Here is a 23,925-nt window from a genome sequence, read left to right as displayed (position 1 = left end):
TATTTTTAAGACACCATTCACAAAAGTATCCCACTCACCTGAAGTACTGATGCCAACATGCCAACAAGCTTCTTATCTCTGTAGGTAAGACAACATCAGATTGTTTGTCAGTTGATGATTTGCTTGAGATTGTGTGTGTGAGTCTACTTTTTTTCTTTTTTCTTTTTCTTTTTTTTTTTTCTTTTTGCACTTGCACAAAAGGCAAAAGAGATAATCTGTCTCTCCCAAAATCTTTTCTTTGGGCCTGAGATCTGAAGAATTTACCAGACCTATTTTATATAATTATATAAGGCCTCAACCATTTAAGAATCCAGATATAAGGCTATTTATATAGTTATAGAGTGCTACAATTGGAAAGTAGAAACCATCTGTTCTAGCCTCACATTTCTCATGGGTAAACTGAAGCCTGGATAGGTGAAGGAACTTGTCTAAGGCCCCCACAGTTGCTTAATGGTGGAACCATATCTTGTGATGGCTAATTGGGTGTGTTTTTCACTATGACCTAACAGCATTAGATCCAAAGGCATACCAAAGGAGCAAAAGCCTCATGAAATTATTTCAAATGATAACTCTTTTGCAGAGATTAGATTTTTACTGCGATTTAAACAAGATGTTTTTTCTTATTAATTGAGGTTACCATGTCCTATAATGTATCATATCTGAAAACACATTTATAATAACAGAGATGCATGGGCTCTATTTTCATTTATAAAGCGAATGTGCTTTAACTTCAGCTTTTAAAAAATTTTACATTTGAGGACATGCTTATTTTTAATTTAGAAAATATGATTTAGTTGGAAACTTAATTATTGCCAGTTCTTGAGATAGTTTTTCAAGCTTTGAGATATGTTGTGGGTTACTGTAAATCTTGGCAAAAATCTTTGGACCTAAATTTTTCTACTTTTTTTTTTCCTTTTTTAGTTCCTGAATCTGATGAAGAGTGTTGGTCTTGAAACATTTGACTAACGTTTTTTTCTACTAACAAAACTTCTGGGAATTTAGTATATATAAATTTTACTTGAATTCTTGCCCATTTGTTGGCACACATATCTGTAAATGTACAGGGCCACTTCATTGCCCCTTTAAGTATTACTGTTCAGGCCTCTCCCAGAATTAGGTAACTTGTTTCTAGCTCTTTTACTCCAAATTTTATTTGTATCTCTTGATACTCTTTTAGAGCCTTCTGTTTTCTATTTCATTAGAACCTTCTGTTCTCAGAATTAATAATAATACAAAAGATTTGCTTTTGATATAGAGAAGTAAAAGTTCTAATCAAACAACCCACCTGCAAATAACAATGATAAACTCTGGACAAAAAGAAAAAATTAAAGCAATGCTGTAAAATGCTTTCTGTAGAATGAACAAGAGTAGGAAAATATTAGAGGAGGTTCGTAACTTATATTAAGCAGTTGGCATGGGGTAAAGTGAGTTTCACATTTTTGTGGCCTTTCCTGAGGAAATGGGCAGTGTTAGTGGCAACATGGGGCAACTAAACTCCAAAAGAAAGCCTGCTGCTTTTTGACTTTAGGAACACTGGAAAAGAGCAGGAATGCCAGAGAGTGAGAGGGACACAGGAAAGGAGACAGGAATGGGTTCCTCAGGTTCAGTGTATAAAATCTGCCTAAGTCTTTTGCTGGCCCCTGAACCACCCGTGCACAGGGTAGACTGAAAGCAATCCAAACTAAGACCTGAACAGCACAGAGTTTGCAATATGAGACTGGCCAAGTGGTTGCCCTGCTAAAACAACATTGTCAGCACTCTTTAGATCAATATGACAGAAACCAGAATATCTAAAATAAACATTGACAATTTTTAAGATAAAACCCCAAATTACTTCAAATACACTAAAACCCAATAAAACATTGCTCTGTCTCAAGGGTAAAGAAAATTGACAGATGAAAATCCTGAAGTTACCCACATGATAGAATTATTAGGCAAGTAAATTAAAGCAGGTATTAAAACTATGCTTGAAGAGATAAAAGAAAATATGGTTGAAATAAATAAAAAGATAGGAAATCTCAGCAGAGAAATAAAAAATTATAAAAAGAATCAAATGGGAATTTACATTAATTACTTAGTAGAATTAACAACATAATGGAAATCATAGAAAGGAAAGTCAGTGATATTGAAGACAGCGCAATAGAAATCATCTGATCTAAAAAGGAGTGAGAAAAAAGAGTGAAAAAGATAAGTAGAATCTCAGAAACCTGAAGCATATTATATTTATTTTTAAATATTTAATTGACAAAGATTATATATAGTCAAAGCATGCATGCATTGTGATGACTTGATATATGCATACATTGTTTAATGATTATGTTAATTCACATATTCATTGCTACCCATTTAGATCCCAAGAACTTCTTCAATGTATAACTGTACATTTGTATACTTTGATCGACATTTCTGTTTCGCCTATCCCTATCCCTTGGCAAGCACCATTCATTCTGTTGCAATAAGATTGACATTTTTAGATTTCATGTAGTAATATCACATAGTATTCATCTTTATGTATCTTGCTTATCTCACTTAATGTTCTCCAGGTTCATCCATGTTGTTGAAAATGGCAGGATTTAATTATTTTTTATGGCTGAATAATATTCCATTGTGTATATGTACCACATTTTATTTATCCATTCCTCTGATTTATCCATTGATGGACAATTAGGTAGTTTCCATCTCTTGGCTATTGTGAATAATGCTGCAATAAGCATGGGGGTACAGATGTTTCTTAAAGATGCTGATCCTATTTTCTTTGGCTGTAAAACCAGAAGTGGAATTGCTAAGTCATATAATAGTTCCATTTTTAATTTTTGGCGGAAACTCCATACTGTTTTCCATAATGGCTATACTAATTTACATTCCCAAGAGTGTACAAGCATTTTCTTTTTTCCACATCCTTGCAAACACTTAATTCTTTTCTTTTTGAAAATTGCTATTCTAGCAGGTTTGAGGTGATAGCTCATTGTGGTTTTGACTTGCATTTCCCTGATGATTAGTAATGTCAAACATCTTTTCATATACTTTTTGGCCATTTGTATGTCTTATTTGGAAAAATGTCTGTTCAGCACTTTCCCCTTTATTAATTGAGTTTTTTTCTTTTTCTTTGTTTTTTTCATGGAGATGCATGAGTTCCTTATACATTTTGGATATCAACCCCCTTATAAGACATATAGTTTACAAATAATTTCTCCCATAGATTGCCTTTTCATTTTGTTGATTATTTCCTTTGCTGTACAGAAGGTTTTTAGCTGGATGTAGTTCCACTTGTTTATTTTTGCTTTTGTTGCCTGTGTTTTGGTATCATATCCAAAAAATCATTGCCAAGACCAATGTCAGGGAGTTTTCCCCTGTACTTTCTTCTAGGAGTTTTATGGCTTCAGATCTTACATTTAAGTCTTTAATCCATTTTGTATTAATGTTAGCATATGGTGTAAGACAAGTATCCAGTTTCTTTTTTTTTTTTTTTTTCATTTGAATATCCAGTTTCCAAAAACCATTTATTGAAGAGACTTTCCTTTCACCATTGTGTATTTTTGGCAGCCCTGTCTAAGATTAGTTAACCATATATGCATTTTTTTCTAGGCTATCAATTCTATTCCATAGGTCTATGTGTCTGTTTTTATGCCAGTACCAAATTATATTGAATACTGTACCTTTGTAACAGATTGAAATCACGCACTGTGATGTCTCCAGCTTTGTTCTTTTTCAAGACTGTTACAGCTATTTTGGGTGTTTTGTGGTTCTGAACAAACTTCAGGATTGATTTTTCTGTTTCTGTAAAAAATGTCTTTGGAATTTTCATAAGGATTTCACTGAATCTGAAAATGCTTTGATTAGTGTGGACATTTTAACAATATTAATTCTTCCAATCCATGAACATGCCATATCTTTTGATTTGTTTGTATCTTCTTCAGTGTCTTTCATCAATGTCTTTATGTATAGTTTTTAATGTATAGAACCTTCACCAAATTGGCTAAATTTATTTCTAAGTATTTTATTATTTTGATGCTATTGTAAGTGGGATAGTTTTCTCATTTCTTTTGTAAAGAGTTCTTTGTAAATGTATAATATATAACCACTGATTTTTGTATATTGATTTGATATCCTGAAATGATTGGATTCTTTTATCAGTTCTAATAGTCATTTGGTGGAATATTTGGTTTTCTATATATAAAATCATGCCATGTGCAAATAGAGACAATTTATCATCCTTTGCAATTTCTTTCTCATGCCTATATGATCTAGGTAAAACTTCCAGTACTATGATGAATAGAAGTAGTGAGAATGGGTACCCTTATCTTGTTCCTGATCTTAGAGAAGAGGCTTTCAGCTTTTCACTGTTGACTATGGTTTTAGCTCTGGGCTTGTCATATACGGTCATATATCATCTTTATTATGTTGAGGTACATTCCTTCTTTACTTAATTTGTTGATAAAAATGTTTTTATCATAAAAGAATAGTTACTTGTCATAACTTTTTCTCCTTCTATTGAGATGATCATATGATTTTTATCCTTCATTTGGTCAATGTGGTATATCACATTTATTGATTTGCATATTGAAATTGATATGCAAACTATCCTTGCATCCCAGGAATAAATACCACCTGATCATGATGTATGATCCTTTTAGTGCACTATTGAATTTGGTTTGGTAGTACTTTGTTTGGATTTTTATATCTGTATTCATTAGGGATATTAGCCTGTAATCTATTTTTCTTGTAACACTGTTATCTGGCTTTGGTATGAGGGTAATTTAGCTGGCCTTGAAGTGAGTTTGAAAGTGAGTTCTTCTCTTCTCTTAAATTTTTTTTGAAGTGTTTGAGAGGGATTGGCATTAATTCTTCTTTAAGTGCTTGGTAGAATTCATCCCTGAAGCTGTCTGGTCCTGGCCTTTTCTTTGATGGGAGATTTCTTTTTTATTACTGGTTCAATCTCCTTGCTTGTTATTGGAGCTTTCTTTTAGTTTATATTTGCATGGAAGATTTTTTTTTTCTATCCCTTTACCTTGAATCTGTAAGAGTCCTTGTGGTTACATGTGTTTCCTGGAGACAGCAGATACTTGGTTTGTATTTTTTTTTATCCATTCAGCCTACCTATGTCTCTTGAGTGGGGAATTCAAACCATTTACTTTGATAGAATTGATATGTGGGATGCTGTTCTGTTCATCCTGTTGGTTAGTACTTATCACTTTGTTTTACCTCTTCTATCATTGCTTTATTTGAGCTGTGAACTTTAGCTGTTGGGTGGTTTTACACTGGAGTATGAACATTATGTTCTCCATATATAATGCAGTTCTGACTATTTCCTTCAGCGCAGGTTTGGTCTTGACAAATTCCCTCAGTGTTTGCCTGTTTGTAAAAGTCTTTATTTCTCCTTTGTTTATGAAACTTAGTTTTGCAGGATACAAAATTGTAGGCTGTCAATTTTTCTGTTTAAGAAGACCGAAGGTGGGGCCCCAAACTATTCTGGCTTGTAAAGCCTCATTGAGACAGTAGGTGGTGCATGTTGGTGTGAAACAACCTCACCCTGTATGACTGAGTCAGGAAATGTTGAATAGGGGTGTGCAAATTGACCTCCCTGCCAGTAGGTGGCATTTGCCAGAAGGAACAGGCTCCAGTGTTGTTTTTGTCACTGGCTGTAGTCTCTCAGGATGAGTACTCAAATGCCGCAGGTGGTGAGTGAGCCCTGGAACTTGCAGGTGTGTCCTTATTCTCTGACCCAGGGGAGGCAGGTGGGGGAGGGAGGCTGGGTGGGGCTGGGTTTAGTGGACTTGCCCTCAGGCTCCACAAAAGCTGGTAAGGTAGCTGTTTGGGCAGGGTTAAAATGTCTGCTCCCAGCTTCTCAGGTAAACCACCTGGAAGATGCTGAAGTGGCCCTATCCAGGCAGAAAGTCTGCTTGTGGAGACGGGACCATCTGAGATTCACAATCTGACTGTCCATTTCTCACATCTCCCCCCAGTCCGCATGTCTGTCCCACTAGTACAGAGTTTTTTATTTTTTATTTACCATGGAGCTTACATAAAACACCTTATTTTAAGCATTCTAATTTAAGCAGATAATAACCTTAACTTCTACTGCATAAAAAACTCCACAATGTGCTTCTCCCTCACCCCCATTTAATTTTTTTACGTCACATTTTACAGTGTTTTATATCACGTATCCATTAACAAATGTTTGTCTATAGTTATTTTTAATAATTTTGCCTTTTATCTTTTATACTAGAGTTAAAAGTGATTTATACACCACCATTACAGTATTATTCTGAATTTGACAATATATTTATCTTTACCAATGAGTTTTATCCTTTCATGTTTTCATCTTGTTACTTAGTGTCCTTTTGTTTCCACTCAAAGAACTTTCTTTAGCATTTCTTTTAAAGCAGATCTTGTGGTGATGAACTCCCTCAGCTTTTTTGTTTGTTCTGGAATATTTTTTTTTTTTTCATTTTTGTAGCACAGCTTTTCTGCATATAGTATTTTTAGATGGCAAGGTTTTTTTCATTTATGCACTTTGCATATATCATCCCATGCCTTCCTGGATTGTAAGGTTGTTATTGAGAAATCCACTGATATTCTTTTGGAGGTTCCCTTATATGTAACAAGTTTCTTTTCTCTTATTACTTTCAATTCTCTGTTTGTCTTTGACTTTTGAAAATTCTATTGTATGCCTTGGAGCATTCTTCATTGGGATCTCTCTTGGAGGCCTTTATGCTTCATGAATCTGAATGTCCATATCCCTCCCAAGATTTGGAAAGTTTTCAGCTAACATTTCTTTATATTAGTTTTCTTTGTCTTTCTCTTTCTTCTTCTCTGGGACTTGCATAAATCGTTTATGTGTACACTTGACGATGCCCCATAGGTCCTTCATGCTTTCTTCATTCTTTTTTCAATCTTTATTCTTTTTGTTTCTCTAATTGGTTAATTTTAAATTACTAGTCATCAAGTTCACCATTTTTTTCTTCTGCATGACTGAGTCTGCTCTTGAAGCTCTTTATTGGATTTTTCATTTCTGTCATTATACTCTTTAGGATTTCTGTTATGTTCTTTTTTTATGGGAACTATTTTTTTTTAACTAATCTTCTAATTTTATTCATGGATTTTTTCCATAATTACATTTGTTTATCTGTGTTTTCCTGAATCTCATTGTACTTGTTGAAAATGATTATTTTGAATTATTTTTTTTTCTGTGCTGTCAGGACTGCACACAGACAGCAGCTGAAAAAGCTGGAACCAAGTTTCAGGGCCTTTTCAGGGTCCACAGCCAAGACCAAGGTTGATAGCCCTGGCACCTGAGGCATTAGTGTGCATGATATCTCCCATTTCCCTTGATGGATGTCTGGGTAGCAGGGGGATGGGACTCTTTACAGTTCTGGAGCTAAGACCACCATTAGTAAGTCTGCTACCTGGGCATGGTTTTGCCCTTTCAAAATGGCCTTCTTAGGTCTTGGGCTTCATAGGGGTTTTATATCCCACTACCTGTATCCCAGAGTTTCCACAAGGTTCCTTTTACCCCTGAATGCCTACAAAATTATTTTTGCTGTGGGAGTATATAAGCAAGGTACTTACTATTCTGCCATCTTATTGACATCTCTGAAATATAAATTTTAAAAATCTACCATACAGATAATTGAAGAACAAGGAAGGGGTGGACAAATATTTAAGTATTTTAAGCCAAGAAGTCAAAGCTTCTCAAATTTTGTGAAATACATATATAGATTCTAGAACTTTAGTGAACCCCAAACACAATGAAGTGAAAGAAAACTCTACCTAGTAATATCATAGTAAAATTGCTGAAAGCCAAAAATTACACTTCATTCAAAATTGGATAAATTGTTAGGGAGAGAGCATAATGCCCTATGTGAACATATTCTAAGAAAGATGAGTAAGTAGTAGAAGGTAGAGTTTAAGTACATGGGCCTTAGAGTCTCCTATCAAGTTCTGTGAACTTGAGCCCATTTCTTTTCTTTGAGCATCATTTTATTCCTTTCTAAAATGGTGATAAAAATGAAGATAAAATTACCTCATGTATCTGATGTACAGACTAAATTAATATATGTAAAACTCTTAGCAAAACATACAGCACAAACTAAATAAATGATAGATGTTATTATTTTTCTTTTTTTGAGTGTGTTTTGCTAGCTTATACTTCTAAATTTTTCTTTCTCATAATGCCTTTATCTGTTTTTGATATAAATGTTCAGGAGCCTTATGCAAGAGTTGGGGTGCTCTCCTGTTTTCTTTGTTCCTGTTTGTATAACATAGAGTATAATAGGTTTTTGAGGGTTTATTAAATTATACATTTCAATGTATTTGGGCCTGGTAATTTGTGTGTGTGTATGTTTGCATAAATTTCTAACTTATGTGATGTATTTATTCATAATTGTCTAGTCTATTCATGTTTTCTAGTTTTTCTCAAGCCAATTATATTTTTCTACAAAATTATTCATATTATCTATGTTTTGAGATAACTTGAATATTTAGTTTAAATGTTTAGCATAAAGTTGTTTATAGTATTCAGTAATCATTTTAAATTTCTAAATATATTTGTCCTTTTTTCTTTTTAATGTTGATTATTTATATATTTCTATTTTGTGATAAAAATTCCCAGAGATTTGTCTGCTCTATTAGTCTTTAAGCAACCCAACATCTTATTTTGTTTACTGTCTGTATGTCTTTATTTTTCATATCACTTATTCCTGGTATTATTTTGTTAGTTTCCTGTTTTTACATTTGTTGGTTTTACTTTATTATACGTTTTCTAAATTTTTGATAATTTTAGTCTTGTCCTTTTTTTTTAACATGTGATTTTAATGCTATGCATTTTTTGCTAAGACTGCATCCCATGAGTTTTGGTATAGTCATGTGCTTCTTAATGGACACTTTCTGAGAAATGCATCATTATGTGATTCCATTGTTGTGAGAACATTACAGAGTGTACTTACAGAAACCTAGATGGTATGGCCTACTACACACCTAGGCTATATGGTATCACCTATTGCTCCTGGGCTATAAACCTGGACAGCATGTTACTATACTGAATACTGTAGGCAATTGTAACACAATGGTAAGTATTTGTGTATCTAAACATAGAAAAGATACAGTAAAAATACAATATAAAAGATTTTAAAGATGGTACATCTGTATAGGGTACTTACCATGAATGGAGCTTGCAGGACTGGAAGTTGCTCTGGGTAAGTTAGTGAGTGAGTATGAGTCAATGTGGAAGGCCTAGGACATTACTGAACACTACTGTGGACTTTTAAGAAACTGTACACTTAGACTATACCATATTTATTAAAAAATTTCTTTCTTCTATAATAAATTAACCTTAGCTTACTGTCACATTATTATTTTATATACCTTTTAATTTTTTAAAAACTTTTTGACTCTTTTACACTAACACTTAGCTTAAAACACGAACACATTGTATAGCTGTACAAAAATATTTTCTTTCTTTATATCCTTTTTCTCTGTGTTCTTTATATTCTTTCTTTACCACGTAGTCTGTAAGCTTTTTTCTATTGATTTTTTTTTATTTTTCAAACTTCTTTGTTAAAATCTATGACACAAACATAGGGTCCACACAGAGTCAAGATCATTAATATCACTGTCTTCCACCTCCACATCTTTTCCCACTGGAAGTTCTTCGGGACAATAACATGCATGGGGCTGTCATCTCCTATGACAACAATGCCTTCTCCTGGAACACCTCCTGAATGGACCTAAGTAGGACTGTTTTACCATGAACTTCTTTTTGTAATAAATAGGAATACACTCTAAAATAACAATGAAAAGTATAGTATAGTAAATATATAAACCATGAACATAGTCTTTCATTATAATTATCAAATATTCAAGTATATAATACTATACGTAATTGTGTGTGCTATACTTTATATGACTGGCAGCACAGTAGGTTTATTTACACAAGCATCATCACAAACCCATGAATAATATATTGTACTACAACATTACAATGTCTATATTGTCAGTAGCCAATAGGAATTTTTTAACTTCATTACAATCTCACGGGACCACTGTTGTATGTGTGGTCCATCATTGATCAAAACATCGTTATGTGACACATGGCATGTTCAGTGTCATTCAGTTCTGTATATATTTGAATTTTCAAGTTTTCTTTAGTCTTTGGTCCATGATTTGTATCGTTTTAATTTTTAAAAAAATTTCTATCATTGGAGAGTTTTTGGTGGAGTGACATCTTTTTTGTCATTAAGGTCTAAATTTAATTGTGATTAGAGGAGACAGTAAAATGATTTTAATTCTTTAGTCTGTTTTGTTTTCCTATAATAGAATACTTGAGGCTGGGTAATTTATAAAGAAAATAGGTTTATTTGGCTCACAATTTTGGTAGTTGGACATTTTAATATTGGACAACTGCATCTGATGAAGGTTTCATGTTGCTTCTACTCATGGTGGAAAACAGAAGGGGATGGGCATGGGCAGGGAGATCACAGGGTGAGAGAAGAAGCAGGAGAGAGAAACCAAAGAAGCCTGACACGTTTTAACAACTTGCTCTTGAGAGAACTAATTCATTCTAGGGAGCTCAAGAACTTACTCCAGTGGGAGGGCATTAATCTGTTCATGAGGGATCCATCCCTTTGACCTAAACACTTCCCACTAGGCCCCACCTCTCAACACTACCACATTGGGGATCAAATTTCAACATGAGTTTTGGCAGGGACAAATCATATCCAAACCACAGAATATATATTGAGACTGACTTTGTGGCTTAATAAAGGGTCAGTTTTTGTAAATTTTTCATGTGTGCCTGGAAGGCGTGTATATTTTATAATTATTAGGTACAAAGCTTTATTAGAGCTTCATTATTTGTTAATTAGATTATTGAGTTGTTAATTTCTCTTTTAATTGCCTGCTTGCTCTAGCAATTAATGATAGAAATATGGTAAAATTATCCATTGTTATTAGGGATTTTGCTCTTTGTATTTTATATATTTTATGCCTGTGCTGTTAGATACTTAGAGAGACAGTTTATTATCTTGTTGATGAGTTGTTTCACTTTCATTATTTAATGACTATTTTTATTGTTCAGTAATGCTTTTACTTAGAATGTAGTTTGTTGGACATTAATGTAGCTACCTCAGTGCTATTATTCTTGTACTTTCAAACATTCTGTCTCATATTTTAGCTATGTCTGTTGCAAACAGCATGCCACTGAACTTTTTAAAATTCAAACTGTTATTCACTTTTAATCTGAAATTTAATTGGTTTATATTTATTGTGATTACTTATATGCTTAATTACTATGAACTTATTTTGTGCCTTCTACTTACTATGCTTTTTGTTTAGTTTTTTAAATTCTTTGCTATCCACTATTGTAGTGTTCGAGTTTTCTTAAGATCTTTTCGTTCCTCTTTTAGGTTGAAAATTATATATTTTAGTTTAATTTCTATCTATCTAAAAGCAATTACCTTTAAATGTTTAAGAATCCTCCTTTATTTCATGATCCCACTTGACCATGTTAGTATCTCTATCCTTTTAAACAACATAAAAACTTTAGAACACTTTATCTTCAATTAACCCCTTCCCCTATTTTACATGCTAGTATTATTTAATATGTTAGATTCAACTTATTTTATATGCTTTTTAATAACTGATATTATTTAATATTTTATGCTAAAAACTTAAGATTCCTTAGGTAGCTCCCCCTCTTCAGTGGTGTACTGGAGCTCCCTCATGTTTACTCCAAGAGCTTATCATGTGTATCCTTTTTCAACTCTGTCTTCAGTGACACATTTGTAGCTTGGTGGTGATGGTAGGAATATTGTACCATCAAAAGCAATAAACACTACAAATTTATTTTTTTTAATTTTTTAAAAAATTTAGGAGCCTGTTTTAAGTTTACCAGAACACCCCTGTCAATCTCCTTGTTTCCCCTTTTTGTTTTATCCAATCCTCTTTTTTCTGTGTTAAATTTACTTATTAAAAATTTATATTTTTATATTTTTAATTATTTTTTTATTTTTTTACTTCAGAATATTATGGTGGTACAAATGCTTTGGTTACATAAATTGCCTTTGCACAGCCCGAGTCAGAGCTACAAGCGTGCCCATCCCCTAGACAGCATGCACTGCACCTCTTAGGTGTGAGTTTACCCATCCCTTCCTCCCCACACCCACCTGCCTGACACCCGATGAATGTTACTTCCATATGTGCACATAAGTTTTGATTGATTAGTACCAATTTAATGGTGAATACATGTGGTGTTTATTTTTCCATTCTTGTGATACTTCACTTAGAAAAATGAGCTCCAGCTCCATCCAGGTTAATACAAGTGGTATTAGTTCACCATTTTTTTTAATGGCTGAGTAGTACTCCATGGTATACATATACCACATTTTATTAATCTACTTATGAAGGGCAATGATGAGTAAACTCTGGGTCCTTAGCTGAAAATGTACTTTATTTTCACTTTTTAATGGTACTTTAGCTGAATATATGATTTTAAAATACTTATTTTCTTTCAGAACTTTGAAAATATTATTCCATTGTTTTGTAGACTGTTGCTGTTAAGTCAACTATCTCTTTAGTTGAGTTTCCTCTGTAGATAATCTGTCTTTCCTTTTTGTCTTTGGCATTTATACAGGTTCTGGATTGTCTGGCTCATGCATTTATTTCTCTCTTTTATTCTGCTTAGTTGTCTTTCAAGAGAGCTGACCATGGCTAGCTGAATTTCCTGGGCTCCAATGTTAGTTTTCTTCTGGCTACGTTTAGCTAATGGAAATCATTGGTGATTGATTGGAGGGTGGGAGGAAAGGAGCAATTACAGTATTTCTCTTTTGTTGGCCTTGCGTGGCATATCCAACAACTATATGCCTTCAGTAGCACCAGCTGCTGCTGAACTTGCCCTCGGGGACTTCCCCCTTTGCCCCTCTGTCTCTTGCTGTTGCTGATTTCTAGGTTCACTTACCAATCTCTTTTACTGTGTACTTTACATTGTTTTGCTTTAAATACTTTCTGTGGTTTATGTTTCCCTGCTTGAACCCTGAAAGATACAGTATTCTAGGTTTCATTATAATGTATCTAGGTTTGTTTGGATTTATCTTTCTTGGGACTTGTGCTTTATGCATCTAAGATTTTATGTCTTTCATCAATTCTGGAAAAGATCTATCATCAATTCAGGTACTGCCTTTTTCTCCACATTTTTTCATTCTCAAATAATTATTAGACATGTTTTAGAGCTTTTTACTATGTCCTTTATATCTCTTAATCTCTTCTTTATGTTTCCTATCTTTCTCATTTTATGCTGGGTAAATTCCTTGGAATTATCTTTCAGTTCAGCAATTCATCCTTTAGCTACATTTAATGTAATGTCTAATTTCAAATATTAATTACAATTTTATTTCTGTAAATCTCTTTGTACTTTTATTTTTGCCTCTTTCTTTTTAAAACTTCTCATATTTTAAACATTTTATCCTACTAATATTTGAGATTAATATTCTGTTCCTTTAGTTCTTAAAGCTGTGGCCTGTTTTTAACTTAATGCTCATATTTGATTTAAAGCACTCTTGTATCTTCTCACTCACTTATGGAAGAATATTTCCTGATATGATTGATATTTTTGATATGGGTTCTTCTACATTGGAATTCACTTTTTCTGTGAGACTCCCACATGTCCTGGGTTGTTGAAGGTGTCCTGCTGAAGTGGATTTGCTTCTCCTAGATACTCTAGGTATATCACTAGGTTGCCATTCTCTTTGTTTGCAGTATTGCAAACCTGCTTTGTGCTTCTGAGGTTCCTTGGCTATTGAGTTGGATAATTCCCATGGAGTGTTGTGGTAGCATCATAATATTGTCAAATACCCTGACTCTATCTTCTTGGAATTTTAATTTCTTTCTTGTAAGATAAAACATTTTAAAAGTTTCATGTCTATGTGTATTTCTGTGTTTTGTTATTTTAATATAGGACCTTTAATTATATTTTCATAGGAACATTTCCATGTGAATATAGCCTAACATTTTACAGGAAACAGAAGGGCATACTCCTGCTTGGAGAACTTTGTACTTCCTGTTCTTTGGGCTCAAATGCCTTTTCTCCAAGGCTTTTCTGGCTAACTCACTCCCTCATTATTTCTTTTAGGTCTTTATTTTAATGTGATCTTTCAGTAATTTCTTTGCTGGTTACACTATATAAAATTTCAAGTGCAACTCCTCAATCCTAGCATTTACTTTCCCCCTTCCCCGCTTTATTTTAATTCTTTAGCACAGAACATTGTCCATCATTCTTTACATTTATTTTCAATCACCCACAAAATATATCATCTACATCAGATCAGAAATTTCTATCTATTTTGTTAACTCCTATATCTTCATCACCTAGAACAATGCCTGGCACATAGTAAGTATTCAAAAAACATTTTTGATAAATGAATGAAATATTCAGTGGATATGTATTGTGTGCCTTACCTTGAACTAGGTGATGATGATACAAAAGAAAGAAAAATAGACAGGATTCCAGACCTAATGAAGGACATGATCTTGAAGGGAACATAGACTATTTAAAAAACAGTTTATCTCCGGTGGACAAAGGCTATGGATCGAAATGGACTCTTGATGAGCTTATTAGTACTAGGTAGATATTCCTTGAGAAGAAGTATGGAGGGTAGAGTGATTACTTTTAGTATGCATTGCATCTAAGACTTCCTATCCCCTTGTTTTATCCAAGAACTGACCAGGGAATACATATACACACACATGCACACACATAAAAGGTAACGATTTAGAAAACAATATTAATGAGGGAGCGTCATCACATAAGTTTGGTTAAATTAGTGAGAAGACTGAAAGCAACTAAGAATAGAATTTACAATAAAGTTTTTTGGTACCAAGTTTTTCTTTCAGTGTTGGTAGTCACTATCTGATGAGGTCAGAATGCAAACAATTGGCCTAAGTCTACATTTTGTTGCCTTGTAATTAAATCTAAAGAACATGTGCACATTTGCTTTTTATACCTCTACAAGTAGGACATAGAGGAGGTTATACTGTTACCTTATCACAGTAAATAATAAAGTCCATGGCTATATTCACAACTCCTGAGTTTCTAGCATGTGAAATCATTTGAAGAATGTTAAATCTCTAATATATGTTTAATGTACATTTCAGTTTATTTTTATCTTAACTATAATAGTAGCAATTATTGTATTTATATGAGGGGAAGACTGTCTCACCTAAGGGAAAAGCTAATAGATTTCTTGGCAATTTTTCCATCATGTTGAAATCTTTTTCCATTTCAAACTGCTGTGATAGTCTCACTGCTCTGTCTTGCATATTTTTTACTTCTTATCCTTAATACCTACTCACTTTTGTCTGTCTTTGAGCCCTTGTTTCTTCCATTTTTCCCTACCTAAAATGTCTGATCCTGGGTTTTGATCAGTTTATATCTCGACCTTGCTGCAGACACTGGCTGGCCAATGTTAGGGACTGATTTATAGTGAGTCCCTTGTCCTAAATGCCATGAATTATCCTAGCAGCTTCTTTCATACATATAATCTCATTAAATCACTATAAAAATCCTGTATGTTAGATACAATCCTCTTGTTCTAAAAATGACGAATCTGAATATTAGGTGGGTGTATAAGTTTATGTAGGACACATTCCTAGTAAGCTGGAATTCAAACTCAAAACTTTCGATTAGTAGTAGTTGCAGTTGTTATGATTCCATTGCTTTTTCTAGGTATTCTACCTTCAGCCTTCCTAGAATTGCTTTTAAAATTTTCTCAACTTGCCTTTGCTTAAATGGAATTTGCAAGAAAAGAATACCTACATGTTCAAGGCTTCCATGTGGTAGACAGAATTGGAATGAAGAGAAAACCAACAGTAAGGTTAGCTGTTACCTACCTAATTTTATAGTCTCTTTTAATTGAAAACTGCTGCTCCAAAAATGCTGCTTATATTTATACATCTGACAAATACTGAGTGTTTACTGTGTGTCAGGCACTAGACTAGACCCTGTATATAGAGTGCTAAACAAAATAACATGGCCTCTGTGGAATATACAATCTAGTGGGGAACAGAGAGGTAATAAACACATAAACCACTAATCACATCAATAATTTAAACTTTCATAAATGTCACAAAATAAATAGTGGAAGGATCTGTCTCAAGAACCATAATAGTCAAAGGAAGTCTCTTAGAAACAGTAGAATAACCACATAATTATTTAGAAAGTGCAGAACTTTCCAAGAACTATGTCACAGCTTCTACATACTAGGTATTTGTGAACAGTGGGATTTGGATGACACACCCTTGCCCATTGTAGGGCCAAACTAACCAGGCTTTCTAACCTGGTATAAATATTGGAGACTCAGATTCTCATCATTAGTTTTGTAATGATCAAGAGGAAAAGTGGGGGGGGGGGGGAAGTACAAAAAAAATAGATTGGAAGGTTAGTCCTTTAAAGATTGGAAAGAATTTGTTTAGGAAGGTTATTCCTTAATATTTAAAAGCAAATGTGAGTTTTCTTAATTTTTAAGAGTAGAAAGTAACACAATTCATTCAACATTCCTCTAACCAATATTTAAGGTGTACCTGTTAGGTACTGTGCTAAGGACTAGAGATGTAATAGTGAAAAAGACAGATATTCTTGTCCTCAAATTTACAATCTTATGTGAAAGACAATTACAATGCAGTAGGATGATTATTATGACGAGATTAGGCACCGGACATCAGATTCTGGAGGTGATAACATCTACACTAAGAAACCATGGTGTATATAGTCAGGCCAGTGGAGTTTTCACATTTTGCTAGAATAAGTAATTCATTTCAATAGTTATAACCTTAAGTTGAGAGTATTTTGAAAATATAATTTTTAATATTTATCTAAATTTTAGTTTTGTTCATTTTCTTGACTAGCTCTTAAACTTTCATTTAAGATGTTAAGTTTAAATAAAATCATCCATAAAAACTCCAGCAACTATTCTTTCCTTAATATACTGTGAAGCGTGGATTACAGGAAAAAGAGAATTATTAATATCATTTAGTGTATTGTAGATTAGGTTTCTACTGGAGTTCAAATTCATCATTTATACATGAAATCAGATATTAAATTGGTTCATTTTAAGTGGTAGCCATTAATACTAAAAAATTCAAATTTAGCAGTTCTTTAAAAATAAGCTTTCTTTGTTTGTACATTTTGTATCTTTATTATAGCTAATCTGACCTAAGGTCTAGAGTACAGACCACCTGTGCCCTTGGGTTAACGGTGTTTATTGTATGATTTCCTTTTCCTTCCTTATTGCCTTTTATCTGTTTTCAGTTTACAGTATTGATAAATTGATAACTGTTGCTTCTCATACTTCCTCTTTCTGATAGGCAGATAGCTTTTTAAACATGAAGGGCTAAATCTAGCTCTGTAATTTACAATAATAAACATAATTAACAGGTTTTCCAAGTCTACTTTCAAAATGGCAATTCCTCTTACTTTTTATAGGACTTTCTGTTTAGATAAACCACACAAGTTAGGGCACATTAATTTTCAAAAATAAAATTAGCTTTATTAAGGATTACAGTCCGTATTTTATAAAAACTATAAAATGATGATGGAGTACCCAGCTCTATAGTAGGTCCAGAAGAACTAAATATATATAAAATAAAATACAATTATTTTGGGTTATATAGTACATTTTCTCAAAATAGATCAAATTGAAAATGCTTACTGAGTCATGGAGGAAATGATTTTTAGTCTAAATTTAGGTTCAGAGGTCTTTTATAGAGCCAGGTGAGGCCCTATAAAAGACCTTTTATTTTGCACTCTACATGAATTAGCACATAGATTTATTAGTGGCTCAATAGGCATCTCTAGGAAGGCCCAACTAGGATGGAGGGAAGATGAACTTTTCTGTATTCTGTAACATAGAGTTGGACCTAGCCCATTGGAGAACACAGCTGTGTGGGCCTAGAAGTAAAAAGAACTTTAAAATGAAAAACAAACGAACAACTCCCTCTTCCATAAAAAACACTCTCTAGTGTATCTCCATCTGGAATGGTGCTGATAGTAACTTCACCCCATATGAACCAAATAACTAAATCACTCTAGGGATTACAATATCTGTGTGGGAATCTGAAGATTCCTTAACAATTAACAACGTAACAATTCAGGATCTGTGCTCTCTTTCAAATCAAAACACAAATAAGGACTAGATCAACATTAGTATGTATCTATTTCTGTCTTCAAAGCCATGAGAAAAAAACTGATGGCAATATTTTTTACTTATATATGCAAACCTTATATGTGAACTTGGCTCATATGCAGGGTCTATTTAGAATACATAAAAAGGTGATACTGCCTACATGTGATTGTTAAGGACATCACAAGACACCTTGGACTTATTCCAATTCAGTAATTACATTCATTTTGTCCTTATTTTCCTTTTCCTGATTGTTTCAGTTAAATATGGAAAATTATCCTTCATTTTTCACTTAGAGAAGTTGGACAGTATTTCTGCACATATTATTTAGTCCCTACTGTCTTCCTCTTTAGTAATAGAAATGATGCTTAAAAATGCTGGTTAGAGGAGTTATTGTGGCTATTACTATTGCTATGGTATTTCTTGATTCAGAAGTGTTCTGTGAACATCCAGCACATGACTGGCTCTTAGATGAGCTGCTGGACCATAGGGTGTTATCTTGAGCCAGTCTTCTTTATCTCCTTAATCTTTGTTTAGTTTAGCCCCTTAGCTTAAAGGGGCAGACATCCTCTCCCTTTTTCATATAACTATATTTAATAGTTCTCTTTTAGCAAATGCGTACTTTATGAAAGGCACCGTGCTAGTTCCTTTATATGCCTGTAACATATAATCTGCATAAACAACCTTATAGAATAGGTAACATGATCACCATTTTACAGACAGAGAAAATGTAACTTGTACAAGATCACACAGTTAAAGACGGGGAGCTGGAATTTGATTCGGGGTTTGCCTGATAGCAAAAGCTAAGCTCTTAACCACCGTCCTACCTCATAATTCTGCTGCTTCTCGGAACTCTGTGAGCCCTGGTCTACGGATCATTGATCACACAAATAGCTTCTCTTAGTGCTTGTCACCACTTTGCAGGCTGACCTTATCGAGCTCGACCTTGGAATCATCATGTGGCGCTGGCCTCCAAAGGGCAAATGCCCATTATGGTTACAGGCCACAAAGAAACTGAACTTCTATTGAGAGAATCTCTATGCTGCATCATTTTATCGGCATGACAAAAGTTGTTTGCCCTATCTTCTTTTCTTTCCCTGATGGTGTTGTCATAACAGTGTCTTAGGCAGGATTAACAAGTAACTAACTTATTTGCTTTGGTTGCCAATAAATAACTGTAGCCTGTTAATAATTATGCATGTGTTTTATGTGGCCTTGGATAATCTGAGGAAATCTTAGGCATCTAACATTCTAGATTGGATTAATATGGCTTCACACTTGGTCTCCTATTATATAACTCTCCATTAACAAAAAGTAAATCACATAAGGAAAAACACTTGAATACTTAAAGAAAGTAATTTACTAGTACATTTTATGGTGACACACTAACATAGGACTTTTTATTCTTACCTAAATATAAATTTTTGCTCAATTAATATAAAAGAATAAATCTAACATGTTTTCTTGTTTTAAAGTATACCAGATCTGTCCCAAATGCCTTGAAATGTATTTACATCTTTATGTGAGCTGCGTGTACTTTTTTTTAGTGCTTTTATATTGTTAGCTCTATGAGGGTAAGATGAGTCCTAATTTATCTTTTAGCACATCACAATGCCAAATACAGCACCTTGCACATAGTAGATGCTCACTGAATGTTTTTGACTTAGCGAATAAGTTAGTCTGTACTAGGTTGAACAGCGTTGCAGTCCTAAATTGTTCTTCCATCATTTCACTCTGCATAATTAAAGAAGCTTTACTAAGATGATTAAAATGTGTTATTGAATTCTAAAACAATGGGATAAAAAAGACGCTGGCTGTACCCCTATAAGGAAGCAGTGGGGATGAGTTTCTCACTATAGGTACATTTAGTGGATTTTATACATGATTGAATTAATTGATTTCTCTTAGGAAGGTTAGATATATGATTTCCATATAACACTTCATATCTTTTTATTTTATCTTTACCTTGCCAACTATTATTTTTTCCTATTATAAAAGGAAAGTTTATTGCAGAGAATTAACCATATGTGAAAATCAAAAAAACTAAAATAATCCCAAATCTTATTATCCATATGTAATCATTCTTAATATTTCTGTGTGTTTTTTTCTCATCTATATAATTTTATACTGTCCATGCAATTGATACCCATGTTTATATAACATTATAGTATTGTATGTAATGCTATAAATTTTCATTTTTTAATAAAACTTAAAAATTCTTAGAGTACTTTGTGAATTGTAAAATATTTCTTTATATGGATGTGCTATGCTTTATTTAATTGTTTTTCTATTGTTAGACATTTAGGTTCCTATAGTTTTTCATTGTCATAAAAATGATCTTTTTTACATACATTTCTGTTGGTTTTCAGTTATGTAAGACTTACTCCTATAACCAAAATTGCTGAGTAAAAACATTGAACTTTGAGTTGATACATATTGCTCAATAGCTTTTCAGACTCCTTTTAGTAATTCATACTCCTATCAAAGAAAGGTATATGAAAATGCTATTTCACTGAGGCATCATCAAAATTATTACCTCTGCACACGTTTAAGCAAGTAATAAGTAGACTTACTGACTTTAATATGTTGTTTTAATCAACTATGCTCAGAAGAAGTATATAAATTAAATACTCCAGTTTGCTTTCAGAAAGAATTATGAAATATTCTTAAGGGTCACAGTAGTTTGGAAGCTGAATGTTGCAACACAGTTTCCACCTACATTCAAATATTTTTCAGGTCTAATTGTAAACTGCATACCCTTGTTAAAGCTGGACTTAACATGATCTTCTGTATTGATACATATTCCACTAGCAGTTTTGTCAAAGTGTGTTGGGTTGAGGCATTACCCATTATATATAATGTGGTATTAGCATTCCCTCTTATAGGGATCAATCTCATTTCTATATGTTGTAACTTAAAGGCAATGAAAATTCAAAGTTTACTTTTATTTATTTATGCATTTTTTTGTGGACTGTCTACAAAAGCACCTTTCTTCCTCACCAATATTCTGTCCAAACTGAGTGCAGATGAATCTGAGTAGTTTCATTTTAGAGAGCAGCAGTCATATTTGTATGAGGAAAGGCAAGAGTCTTGGAAGAATACCAAAAAAAAAAAAAAAATCATTTTTAAGTGTTTGCCTCATTCTCCACTGAAAGCATTTGCGTTTCAGAGGCCATGGTGAGTCTTAGTCCCTTACTGGCACTTGTTTTTGATCACACTGCTAAGGGACTCTAGGTATGTGTGTATTCAGACATATAATATAAATTTTGGGTAGTCTGAAATATCACTTAGGGAAAATATTGGTAAAAAATAATTTACCTCTTTATGTACTACAATCTTTCCTACTTCTCTGCAGAAATTATCTCAACATAAATATTGATTCCAACTCAGTCAATTAAGTTTTACTTATGTATTTGTTTTGTATTTCAGAGTACCTGATAAATTGCAAGTCTGGTTGTGCCCCATAGCTGCACAGGTATGTACATGAATTACCTATAGCTATGTAAATCTATGCATTAACTGGCCAGTTATTACATTTTTGTGTATTAAAATTTCTTATAGATTTTATAATGTGAAAATGCTAAGTTTTGATTACTTATAAACATTGACAACTTCAAAAGATAGTATATACCGTATTACATTTCATTATAAGAATCAAATATTTCTAAGATTTGATGAGGCAGAATATTATTAATTACAAAATATTCATCTGGTGAAGAGATTAGAGAGTATTTTATGGAGCTGTACAATGAAGCTATTGGTGATATGAGATGAGACTATTGCAAGATCAGTATGTTGCTGACATTATTGTTTTTCTTAGACTTTTTTTTGCTATTTCTTAGTTTATTTTCTGTGGTGGTTACTTTAGGTACAGAGTAGTTGCAGATGTACTGTCTGCTGCACCGTCTGAAGCATGAGACAAATGGAAAAAAAAAATGTTTGCACCTGTTTAAAATCTCAACCATGCAGTGTTGTGGTTCCTGGGCAACAGGCAGGGATTCTCAAAAGCTTGGTTGCACCTGCTCAATTGTTGCTTGCAGCTGTGTCATATGAGCGAGCGCACGGAGAAGCTTGTTAGTTTGCTTGTGCTGTGACGTATTTTGTGTAGTCAGAGTTTGAAAGATTCTTACTTGATGTAGACCTTGAACTATTACGTTGGTTTACTGTAAAATTCACTGGTTTTAGTTCCCAAATATTTTCTCCAAATCCTCTTTATTTTGTGTTTCCAACTTTGCTTTAGTAACTGTTGACTGCCCTAGATAACGTGTATGCTAGCTTCTCTAAAGGATACCTAGGAGAGTAGATCTCTCCAGATAACTGGGATGATGATAATTTTTGTCCTGGTAGAGACATTGTGTGTTTGGCTCAATTTTAGCATGTTGGCAGCCCCACTGTGAGGCTGGATGTAGTTATTGATCCATTTAGCTGAACAGATTTGAAAGCATTTGGCTATTAGTGGACACATGGGGCATATTCAGAAAATTTAAGAGTATATTGTAAGATGATTTCTTGATTTGTGCATGTGTCTCCGTTGCAGTTGGGATGGAATTGAAAGAGGCAGAAAAGGAGTGAAAATTAAATAGTAATCCTAGAAAAGGGGCTAAAGTCCAGGTGCAGACTTTAAGGTTGGAATATTATCCTTTAATTAAATTCTAGATACCTGCTATTTTTTCTTAATTGTTACTGGTAGTGATATTAAGTTTCTTTTAGTTAATAGCTTTATGTATTTTCTGATAAATACATCTATATTTTAATATAGACAAGCTATTATAAACTATTTTATACTAGTTAGGTAAAGTTCTAGAAATGCAATACAAAAAGCTGCAACTCAATGTAAAAGTGTTTCATTAACTTATTCAGTAGTTTCAATTCCTGATATAGAAAACTTACTCAAATGACTTGTATTATTCTTTTTAACAGGTTAAAAAATTCTCTGTTATTTCCATCAGTATTTAGTAACCTAAATCTTAAGTCTTAGAGCTGGTGTATCTTTTCCATTTATTGGCTTATTTGAAATCTGTATTTTTTAAAGATAAGGTGCTATAATATGAATTTAACTAACCTCTTTGGAAGTAGGAAACACAGCTACAAAGGTAAATAGAGAATTGTGACAGCCCTTTAACACAATGCCCTGTACATAGTAGTTGGTCAATAAATGTTGAATGAGTGCATTTATGAATAAAACATTTCTGGAGTTGTATTAGAAATAGAGAGATTGTGTCGTAGAAACTTATTACTTGTTATACATTTTAGATGAGTCTTGATGGACTTTAGTTCTCATACTGTCAATTATATAGAGATGAGAATACTTATACATCTCATTCTTAAGATGAGAAATTAATATATAAGAATTGATCTCTCATTATAATCAAGAATTGAAATAACACTATTTGCAATATGGTTTATACTCATTTTTGCTGACTATGAGAAAAGTCTTTGTATTATTCTCATTAGAGGCACAAGGCTGAATCATCAATGGCTGTGTTACTTGTCACTTTGGAAATACTTTGCAGCATGTGAATAAAAAAACTTTTGTGTTATATGATAATGCCTTAGCTTTCCTGAGCACTCACTTGTGTGCTTTCTCTCTCCCTCCCTATCTCAATTTCACTAAAAACACAAAAATAAAATATGTGTTGGCTTTTTTGGGCTTATGTAAGATAAGAACATTAAAAATATGTAAGTATTTTGCTAAGCAGAAGTAATGGACCCTATATTTACTGCATACATATTTAGAATTATGATTTCTATTACACAC

At 33.2% G+C, this 23,925-nt stretch overlaps 1 protein-coding gene across 1 annotated transcript in view; it reads left to right on the top strand.

Annotated features, from left to right (window-relative positions):
* The window catches only part of ZBTB20 (zinc finger and BTB domain containing 20), a 724,156-nt gene that overhangs the window by 145,191 nt on the left and 555,040 nt on the right, over positions 1-23,925 (top strand). Inside the window, exon 3 of the mRNA XM_069472643.1 lies at positions 21,597-21,642. The gene's annotated coding sequence lies outside the window, so the exon portion shown is untranslated. The remainder of the gene's footprint in view (positions 1-21,596; positions 21,643-23,925) is intronic.

Source organism: Eulemur rufifrons, chromosome 7 (genome assembly GCF_041146395.1).
Source record: "Eulemur rufifrons isolate Redbay chromosome 7, OSU_ERuf_1, whole genome shotgun sequence".
NCBI classification, from domain to species: Eukaryota; Metazoa; Chordata; class Mammalia; order Primates; family Lemuridae; genus Eulemur; species Eulemur rufifrons.
Note: the sequence above shows the minus strand (reverse complement) of the source record. Positions and strands in the feature narration are given on the sequence as shown.